The 11,081-nt window shown below is 36.2% G+C and overlaps 1 pseudogene; it reads right to left on the reverse strand.

The window, feature by feature from the left end:
• Positions 1–474: 474 nt before the first annotated feature.
• Positions 475–2,229, reverse strand: LOC101427358 (pre-mRNA-splicing factor SLU7 pseudogene; annotated as a pseudogene).
• Between the last annotated feature and the right edge of the window lie 8,852 nt (positions 2,230–11,081).

Genomic DNA, 11,081 nt, shown 5'->3' on the forward strand with positions numbered 1-11,081 from the left:
AATGGTTTAGCTTTAGAAATTATAAGAAAACCTTAGAAGACAAAGACAAATATTTTTAAAATAACTGAAATTATAGAGTTATTTATAATTTTTTGGAAAACGAAGCCCCATTTTTTGGAAAAAGTAACTAATCTCTTAAAAATTTGTTTGTGCTAATAGTAAAGAGCCACAAGAATAGAGGAAATAAAGTTTGAGACTTAAGAAGTGTTGTGTAGAGGGCACTCTTACAGGTAGAGACCCAAGGTCTCATTCCCCTTCACTGATATAAAATAAAATCTGAATTCCCACTTAATTCCCACTTCTTCTTGGTTTTCTTTCTTTAGTGTGGAAAGGAATAAATTTACTATGAGACTTCTGCAAGCTTTATTTAAGTCAGGTTGCAAGTACAGCAGATAAGGAATTTTCCATTTATGATCATCTTCAAGAAACCAAAAAGAACATATGGTAATGTCTTTCTTGGATGAACATCTATGACTAGTTACTACTGTCCAAGACCCACAAGGCCACGCAGTCTTCTGACCGCTGATGCTTTATTCTATAGACTTGTATTTCTTTATCAGTGGGTCCCAGGTTTATATATACTATTATAAATCCACGTCCTCTCATCAACATGCATGAACTCTTTGACATGAAGAAGGAGGGCCTCCTCTGCATTCAAGGCTTTTTTCAATCTTCCAATTTTCTTTTCCTCACTTTAACTACCTGGACTGCTTTTTCAATGCTCCTCCTCCTCCTCCTTCTCCATTTCCTCCTCCTTCTCTTTTAACTTTACCTGATGCATCTCCATGTGGGTTTGAGGTTTCTTAAAGGACTCTCCTCCAGTTATTTCATTTGCAATTCATTCATCTGCATTAGCAATCTCCTTCTCAGTTTCTCCAGTACGATAGGAATACTTGACAAATAGTGACAGCATGTGTATCCTCACTAGTCTTCTTTTCAGAAAATCCCCAAATATGCATGATTGTTGATCTTTACATTTTCCTCATACTAAGAGCAGGCAACAGCCTGCTTCTTTCTTTTGATGACTGTTCCATGACTTGAGCACTCCACATAGCCTTCTGTTTCACCTAAAAGTAAGTCAGCTGAAGGGACATTAAAGTGTTCATGGCCACCATACTTTTCCAGGATGATATCCTGCTGTTCTATGAAATCTTTTTTCGCTTTGAATGAATTATATAACATCTCTAGTTTTGTAGGATCTGCCTGCAGATGCACTTCAGATCCCTTTTCCTAGACTTCACAAGCAAACAACTGAATCTGAGCAATTGAAATGGTATCTCCTGTGTATCAAACAAAGTTATCTCCTGCATAACTAACTTCATCTGGATTCTTTCCTGCATTGGCATAGGGATTCTATCTCATTGATCTAGTTTTTGGGTCAAAATAAGCAGAATTTGGATCTAAATTATGCAAATATTTTGCAATATCTTCTCTAATTCTGAGATTCTGGACAGTAATCTGTCTCTTAGAGTCAAAATTCTGTCCTGGTATGTCAGTATGATTTGCATATTTATATTCATCCTCATCTCCACTATCATGGTCTTTTTGCACCTGAGAATTTGGTTCCTCTTCTCCCCACTGGTGTTTTGGAGAATGAGCCTCTTCTACTAATTTCCTGAGGCTAATTCTTCTTGGAGTTTTTGTGCTTTCAGTGTTCATTTTGTCAGATCAACTCTACCATATTCTTCCACAATTTGCATGTGCTGTTCTGGATTGTAGCCATTCTACATAACCCTCTTCCCATCATAATCAAACATCAGCTGAGGTTGAACATACTCATCTGGAGTTCTATTAGTATCTGTAAATTTTGCTCCAACTCACCTAGGTCTGTCAAAGCAGTCTTTCTTTTTGCATGTCATGGTCCCATAATTTTTCCATGCTTTTTTGCAGTACTTGGTAGTATTGAGTTCTCCTTTACCCCCTTCTTGTACCATCCTCCAGATGAGCTATATGGTTTTTTTTTCTCTGGTTGTGGTCTCTGATGCTTTAATGTAGGTCTTTTGATGGATCATTTTACTATGGCACTGAGGAAACATACTGAGATATATGTGGATTGATACCTTTCCTTCTTCATCAATGTCTGCAGGAGCATTACCCTGTTTTCTCTGTTCTAGTTTTTTCCTTCTTTCTCCAGTCCTCCCTGTTCATCATTTTTGGTTCCTCAAAACTTATTTCTTTAGACCCCAATAAGGAGGCAGCATTAACTGCTTCTGTATCTTCAGTCAACATGGTTATTTGGCCTCATTTAATTAGTCCCTTGACAGCATCTGACCCCAAAACTGCCTGACAGAAAGGAAGTCAATTGTGCAATCATATCCTGCTCTTTTGAGGTGTAATGTACTGTATATTTCTGTTAGATCTAGTTCATTTATCATATTTTTCAAGTTTTCTGTTTGCTTATTGATCTTCTGTCTAGATATTCTCTTTTGATGAGAGAGGTGTAGTGAAGTCTCCAACTGCTATTGTAGAGTTGCCTGTTTCTTCAGTTTTGCTCATGCTTGCCTCATGTATTTTGGTGCACAATGGATGCATAAATATTTATAATTATTTTTCTTGGTGGTTTGACCCTTTTATTAGTATATGGTATCCTTCTTTGTCTCTTATAACAGCTTTTGATTTAAGTCTATTTTGTCCAGTATTAGTACTGCTACCTGAACCCTTCTTTGGTTACTATTTGCATGGATTATTTTTCCATCCTTTCATTTGCAACTTATTTGTGCCTTTGGGTTTTTTTTTTTTTTTAATTCTCTTTTTTAAATTTTTAAAAATTAAAGTTAATTAAAGTACATTAAAAAACATAAAAAAAAAGAAACACAAGAGATCCCCATATAACCCACTCCCCACCCCCACCACATCATTTTTGTAAATTGTATTTTTTGAAGATATATACATCACACAAAAAATGTTACACTAAAATATATAAGAGGTTCCTGTATACCTCCCATACCCCCACCCCACTCCTCACACACCAACAACCTCCCTCATCATTGCAGTGCACTCATCGCAATCGGTGCACACATTTTGGGGCACAGCTGCACTACACAGATAATAGTTTACCCTGTAATTCACACTCTCCCCCAGTACATTCAGTGGGTTATGGCAGGATATTTAAGGTCCAGCATCTGACCCTGCAGTATCATTAAGGACAACTCAAAATCACAAAAATGCCCCCACATCACATCTCTTCTACCTTCTCCCTGCCCTCAGCAACTACTGTGGCCACTTTCTCCACCTCGAGGCTAAAATTTCTCCTATTACTCATCCCAATAGTTTAATAGTAGAATATCAGTAAGTCCACTCTAGTCCATATTTTATTCTCCGTTCTGTGGACCCTGGGATGGTGATGTTCCCTCCACTCTAGATCAAGAGGGGGCTTAGATTCCACATAGATGATGGATGCAATTCCTCTGCTTGCAGTTGTAGGAACTCTTGATTCCCTGGTGTGGTGGTTGACCATCTTCATCTCCCTGTTAGCTGACCTGAGTAAGACCAACAAACCAGAGAGTAGGAGTTCTAACTCTGCTGAGGCTCAGGGCCCAGCTGGTACATGGGCAGTCCAGAGATTCAAGTCCCCTGAGTATGGACCATCCCTAACGCTAACCACAGGTTCGTGTGAGTCTACTGTAAACAACATATAGTTGGATCATGCTTTTTTTTATCCATTCTGCCAATCTGTATCTTTTGATTGGGGTATGTAATTCCATTAACATTCAGTGTTTTTACTATAAAGGTAGTTCTTACTTAGCCATTTGGTCCTATCATTTTTATATATTATATCTATTTTTGTTTCTCTTCCTTTATTTCAATGTCCTTTTCTGTATAATCTTTTGTGGTGTACCTGACTGATCCCTTTCTCGTTTCTGTTTCCGTATATTTTTTAAATACTTTCTTTTTGTTACCCTGTGGTTTGTACTACACAACTTACACTTATAACCTACTAATTTTGAAAAGATACCAAGTTAGCTTCAATAGCACACACATTGTCTGTGACCACGTCCATCTATTTCCCCTTATTATGTTGCTTTTGTCCCACACTATGCTATATTTTGTACGTCTATTATCGGGAAATATTCCTTTTTTTTGCTCAATTGTACTCTGACTCTTACAGAAATTAAAAAGTAGAGTTGTATATTGAGGATGCAGTATGATTGGGTTTTTCATTTACCCTTACTGATAAACTTCATATCTTCACACAACCCAGACACTTTCCTCTTTTCCTTTTCTTTTATTCTTGTGGGGCAAGTCTTTTGTTGATACATTTTCTCAGTTTCTCTTTATCTGAGACTATTTTAAATTCTCCCTCATTTTTGAGGGACATTTTTTTTTTTTTTTTGCCAGATAAAGGTTTTTTGCTGGCAGTTTTTCTCTTTCAGTACCTTAAATATATTACACCACTGCCTTCTCACCTCCATAGTTTCTGATGAGAAATTGGTGCATAGTCTTATTGAGGACTTGTATGTGAGACATCACTTTTCTCTTGCTGCTTTCAGAATTCTATCTTTGGCATTTGACATTCTGATTAGTATGTATTTCAGAGTAAATCTATTAGGATTTATTGTTTGGGGTATGTTGTACTTCTTGGATATGCATATTAATGTCTTTCATAAGAGTTGGGAAATTTTCAGCCATTATTTCCTCAAATATTTTTTCTGTCCCTTTTCCCTTCTTTTCACCTCTGGGACATTCATGATATGTAGGTTTGTTTGCTTCATGCTGTCACACAGATCTATGAGACACTGCTCATTTTTTTTCTATTCTTTTCTCTATCTGTTCTTCTGACTCTATGCTTTTGGTTTTCCTGTCTTGTACTTTATTGATTCTTTCTTCTGCCTGTTTAAATCTACTATTGTGTGCCTCTAGTGTATTTCTATTCTCTATTATTGTGCCTTTCATCCCCATACTTTCTGTTATGTTTCTTTTTAAACTTTCAAATTCTTCATTATGCTCACACATTGTCTTCTTAATATACTTTAGCTCAATATCCATATTTTCCTGCATCTCCTTGAAATGATATAGAGCATTTGCTTGAACAGCTTTGATTAGTTGTTCCAGAGTCTGTGTTTCCTCTAAATTTTAATTTAGTTCCCTTGACTGAGCCCTATCTTCCTATTTTTTAGTATGGCTTGTAATTTTTTGCTGATATTTGGGCATATGATTATTTTGATGTGCTTACTTTGAAGGTTCATTTCTCCCTCTTGTCTAGGGTTTTATTGTTGATTGGTTTTGTGTTAAGAATCTTCTTTGATGTTTGGTCTAACTTATTCTGGACCTTAAGAGTAGCCTGTGTTTAACTGTTCAGATTTTCTCAGCTCTTCTTCATCTCATTTTTGCCCTGGATTTGTGGTACAATTTTTAAGTTTGCACTTTTTGTGCAATTGCTTCACCCCCAGGGATAGAGCTTCCTTTATTCTGTTCCTTCTCTTGGGATCTCGATCTGTTCTCTTTGTTTTTGTGAATTTTCTCCCCAGTTCCTCTGATTTGTTTAAATTGTCCTCCTTACTCTGTGCTCTGTTTTCCTTACACTCTTCAGTTCTAGAACCCATCCTGTCTTACAGAAATTCAGTTCCCTGCCTATCCTCTTTTCTTCTGTGAGGTATTTCTGCCTCTGTTTTCTTCTCCATTAGTGTATCCCACCCTGGTTACCCAGATGGGGCCAATCCAGAAAGTTGGGTCAATCCAGAAATGTCTGTTTTGCATTTGGTGATCTTGCAAATGGAGACTGGATTGAGTGTGGACACATCTTGCCAACAGTTCTGCCATGGTCTCTCTCTCTCTCTCTTTCTCCCTGAGGCACTTTTGTATGTAGCAGTCCTCAACTGCTTGTGCTCAGCTTTGGGTCTCTGCAGAGACTTGGGTTCCAATTAGGTTCTAACTCACTGCTGGGACTGGTTCTATAATTTTCATTCATGGTTGACATGCCTAGGCCATGTTGCCAGTGCAGAAAGCCCAATCTATGTGGGACTAAGTGAAGGGAACTGGTCTGGACTGGTGGGTCCAGAAAGAAAATCTCCACCTGATCTTGGAGATAGTTTTTCTTTTTCCTTGATTCAGCATTTGTGGACTCCTTCTCTGGCTTCTATCATCCTTCAGAGTTCCAAGTAAGTTGAGTTTGTCCTTTTATTAGTTGATTCTGAGGGGAAACTTTTGTGTTGATGACATCGCTTTTCTGATTTTTAATAGATACAGTGTTTTAGTTTCCTAGGTTGTTCAAGCAAATATAATGGAATAGGTCAGGTTAAATAATATGAATTTATTTGCTTTTGGTTTTGAGGCTAAAAGAAAGTCCAAATCAAGACATCATCGAGGTAATGCTTTCTTCCGGAAGACTGTGGCTTTCTGGGGCTGGCTGCTGGCAAGTCTTGATGCTTTTCTTTCCCATGGAAATGCACGTGGTAGCCTCTCCTGGCTTCTCCATTCTTTCCCAGGTTTCTTTGATTTCAGTTTCTTACTTCCTGTGGCTTTTTCTCTGTCAGAATGAATTTCACTCTATTTATAAAGGACTCCAGTAATAGGATTAAGACCCATCTTCACTGAGGTGGGCCACACCTCCTTAACTGAAGTAACCTCATCAAAAGGTCCTACTTAAAATGGGTTCATAGCCACAGGAATGGATTAAATTTAAGAACATGTTTTTTGGAGGTATATACAGCTTAAACCATCACAGATAGTAAATTGGAAGACTGCTTTTGTTTTCCTGCTTATTCATTCTAATGTTAAATATCAAAGTGATAAATTTTCTTAGCTGTAGATTTATTTTATTTAGGCTGGATTAGTTTTTGTTATTTGAGGACACCAAACATGACTAAATACCCCAAAATTTACTTTCTGATTGTTTTGGATTTATCTCATAATATAACACTATAAAATTTCTAACTAAATCCCTATATATTTTATCAGATGAAATATTAATTTTTATATCAGATAATATATACAAAGAACTTGGAATAGTACTTGGAAAACAGGAAGCACTCAAAAACAATGGACATTTTGTTATATTATTATAATTTTAAAACTGAAATACCTAAAACATCCAACTATAGGGGATAGTCAATAACATATATTACATACATTTGAGGGATTATAATACAGCCATTAATGAAAACTTCTATAAAAATTATTCAGTGAAATTCTGAACTACTTAAAAAACCTATTTAAAATAATAAGATGTAAAACTACTTTCATGTACTATGTTAGAAAATACCTCATACATAATAGAAATGACCATGAGGAAATACTTATAAAAAGCTATTAGCATATGTATGATGAGACCCGAATGATTGTTTTTCTTTAAGATACTTTTCTTTCTTTTTAAACATTTCAAAAATAAATATGTTGCTCTAAAATGAAAAAGCAAAATAAAAAAATAGACTCTTCAGATAAACTGTTAGTTTTATTTTCAGAGAAATATCCAAGGACAATTTCTTGTGATATTTTCATCAGATCAGTTTACAAAAGTGTAGCAGACCCCTTCCTTGAAGTTTAAAATTCATCTTGGTGAAGGTATTCAAAATTTCAACTTATAGCAGTAACTTTTGTAATCCATGTAACCTTTGTACTGTAATGTCACTTTAATATTTCTTTGGGTTCCTTTTTCCACTTAGGTGGCAGGATTTGCAATCTCTATTTTCTCTCATAAATTAAGTCAATTAGACAATTAAATGACGACTCAGCACCTGGAGGGAGACACAAGGTTACTTCTCTGAGGCTTGAGAGAGAGTGACTTTGTTCCTCACAGGCTCTTCCTTTTAAGAACCAACCATACCTGTTAAGGTTTGCTGCAAGGAAGAGCAGTGTGTTCCCTTGCTCCTTCTTTTCTTTGACACATTAAATTTCAGGTTGATCAGTTATTGCCTAGAGTCTTGAGGAAGCCTGGGGGAGTTAACTCTACTGTCTCTGGAATGTTTTAGTTCAGCCAAGCCCCAGGCAAGTAGGCATCTGGTCAGGGACTCTAAATTGGAATCCTTCAGGTATACTGAAAGAAGTTAACATCTACATTTTTCTAAAGAAGTGTTTTGCAAAATGGTCCCTGAAACACCTGCAACACAGTTATCAGGGGAAGCCTGCTAAAAACACAGATGCCTTGGCTCCACCACAAAACAATTAAATGAAAATATTTGAGGACGGAGATCAAATAAAGCCATTCTTATAAACTCCCTAAGGGCCTCCTTTGTACATTAATATTTTAGAATGACTAATGTAAATTTTCATTGCTCCTAAGAAGGAACTTCAAGTCTTTCTGTAAAAGGCTTGGGCTCTCACAACTAGGATACCCTTGTACTCTTTTTCTCTATAATTATCTGCTTTAAAACCACAGCTTGTTTTCTGTTGGAAGATATAACCAGGTTGAGACTTTTCTTCCTCTGCTTTTGGGATTTTGGGTATCCCCAGAAATTGAATTATCCCCTAATAATTTTCCACCAAAATAAATCAAAACTATATATTTAAATGCATCATTTTCTTCATTTTGGCTTGCCTTCTTCCCCTCCACCAAGAAAAATAAAACAAATATTTATTATCTCCTCAATAGTATGCAATCTTGTGTATAAATCTTCCTTCCAAACAACTAGAAATGGTATGGAGTCTATTAGTAATTTCTCCATTGAAAGTGGCAGAAAATCCAACTGAGATGGAATTAATAGAAACATCCTGAGGTAGAGAGAATGGATACCATGTGAAGTTCAATAGAGTGGTACAATAAAGTCTGCAAAGAAACTAGATAATAGGCATCTACCTCATTCTTATGTTAGCTCCCATCATGGTGCAAGAAAGAATTCAGCAAAGTATTGCTATAATTTTCTTCCTTGTTCATTATTCATAAGGAAGATGCCATCCTACATAGATTTCACACAAAACCAAGAAATCATTTTTCCCAGGATTGCCAAGCAAATAAATGTCTTCTTGCACTTAATTTACCTTAGAATTTGATCAACTGCTCATCCCTGGTCAATCACTGCATACACAGTATAATTGCCATTGGCCAATCACTCTTCTCCTGGACTTGGAGGCAAGCTCTCTCTAGGACACATGGAGAGATGTGAATGCCAAATAGAAATAAAAAGAAAATCAGTTTACTGCATACAAAAGTAAATGGTAGTTGAATACCAACAAATATCTCCTATATTTGTAAGGGAGACACAAATATTATAGGCTCCTACTGTATCTCCATGTGGCCTCAATATTTATGGCTCTAGGCATCAGGATATGTAAATTAAATATTCTACACATCAACAAATTAAACCAACTTTAGCCAAGCACATGATGAGTGTATTTTATGGCTCACCTACTTTCAAATAAATTTAGATCATTTTATACATTAAACATCTTATAATTTGTTATACTGTTTTATTTGTTTATGTTTGTATAACCTTTTGTAAAATTCATATAAGGATAATGTAGAATAACAATATCAATGAGTCATAAATACTTTCAGGCACTTATCTTTTTGGATTATCATATTGGAGCAATGAAATTTTCTCTAACTTTTCTGATATTTGGGGTATGCATGGAAATATTGTTACCTAATATATTGCTTTCTGATAAAATATATATATGTTTATAGAAAACAGTGTTTCCTGATAATACATGCAAATAGGAATTTGTTTCATGGGTAATTTAAAAATGATTTTGAGAGGTATTGGAAGAAAAAATATACCTATAATTTCATGAAAAATGATATTGCTTGTATATCACATAGTATGATTATCCATTGGAATGAACTAATTAAGTATATTTAAATATTTTATTCATAATCATCTACATAGAAGTTTTATGATTTACAAATAAGATTTGTAAAGCCAAGTCCCAAAATGTCCTTTACATATATAAAGGCTTGAATTTGGTGAATCCCAGAAAGATTATGCTCTTGAACTAATCCATTCCTGTGGGTGTGGAGCCCTTTGATTGCATTAAATCCAGTAAAGGGACCTTTGATTAGATCACTTGATTGGGTTGCTTTAGGGCTTTTAATTGGACTTTGAGGCATAACCCAGATTGGGTCTCTTCCCTATTGCTGAGTCATATAAACTGAGAAATACAGTGAGAAATAAGAGACACAGAGAAAGAGAGCTCTGCCATTTTGACCCTGCCATGTCAGAGAGAGGACTCCAGGTTTGCCTACAGCTACAGAAAGATAGAGAAGCCCTGAGAGGGTCAAGGAAATAAGGCCTAGGGAGAAATGCCTCATTACTGACAGCTAAGCTTAAGCAAAATTAGAGAGAGAGCAGCAGACCCACCATCTTGCCTCACTACTTGGCAGAATTACAGGATCTGCTTGCACCAAACTTTGCTGTGAAAGCATGTCTGATGATGCCTTGATTCAGATATTTTTCCAGCCTCAAAACTATAAGCTTTTATGCCAAATAAATTCCCATTATAAAAGCCAACCCATTTCTGGTATTTTTGCATTGGGAGTCTTTGGCAAAATTAGAAAATATATTATCTCTAAACAATATCCATTGATTCTCACTGTGTATACTGACACTTCGTGAGTCTTCTTTAACAAAGTCTATAAACTTTTGTCTACCCCAAATTATTAAGCTAGAGTGGAATTCAAGGCTGAATTTGCTTTCTCTTCTGTCTTCAGAGCATAGGACATCAGAAACACATCTCAATCAGGCAACCCAGATGAAGGGATCAGCTCTTCAAATTTTTGGATAAGGGAACAATCACAGGTCTAAAGTATATTACTAAAGGCTGTATAAAGAGAGCTGGGAATCCTCATGATTCAAAGGCAGTGGTTACAGGCTGAAAGTCTCATGCCTGCCTGTCTTCCTCAGCAGCATGAATTAAAAGAAACAAGGGGAGCATTAGTGGGTTGAGTGTTCACTATATGATAGGGCAGGCAAAAAGCAAATTAGCTTGTGTTCAAAGGCCACAACTTACAAATTAATTTCTCCTCTATACAAGGGGCCTGTGCTATTGAAACTAGTATCACTTTATTCCAATTCCAAATCCTGAACAGGGATTCTGATTGACCCAGCTAGTGTCAGGGGCATACCCTTCAAAAATCAGCCCGTGGCATCTATGGAATTAACTTTGAGGAGTTTAAGTCACATTCAGAAAACAACCATGTCCAGGTTCTC

The sequence above is a fragment of the Dasypus novemcinctus genome, chromosome 2 (genome assembly GCF_030445035.2).
Source record: "Dasypus novemcinctus isolate mDasNov1 chromosome 2, mDasNov1.1.hap2, whole genome shotgun sequence".
Classification (NCBI taxonomy): Eukaryota; Metazoa; Chordata; class Mammalia; order Cingulata; family Dasypodidae; genus Dasypus; species Dasypus novemcinctus.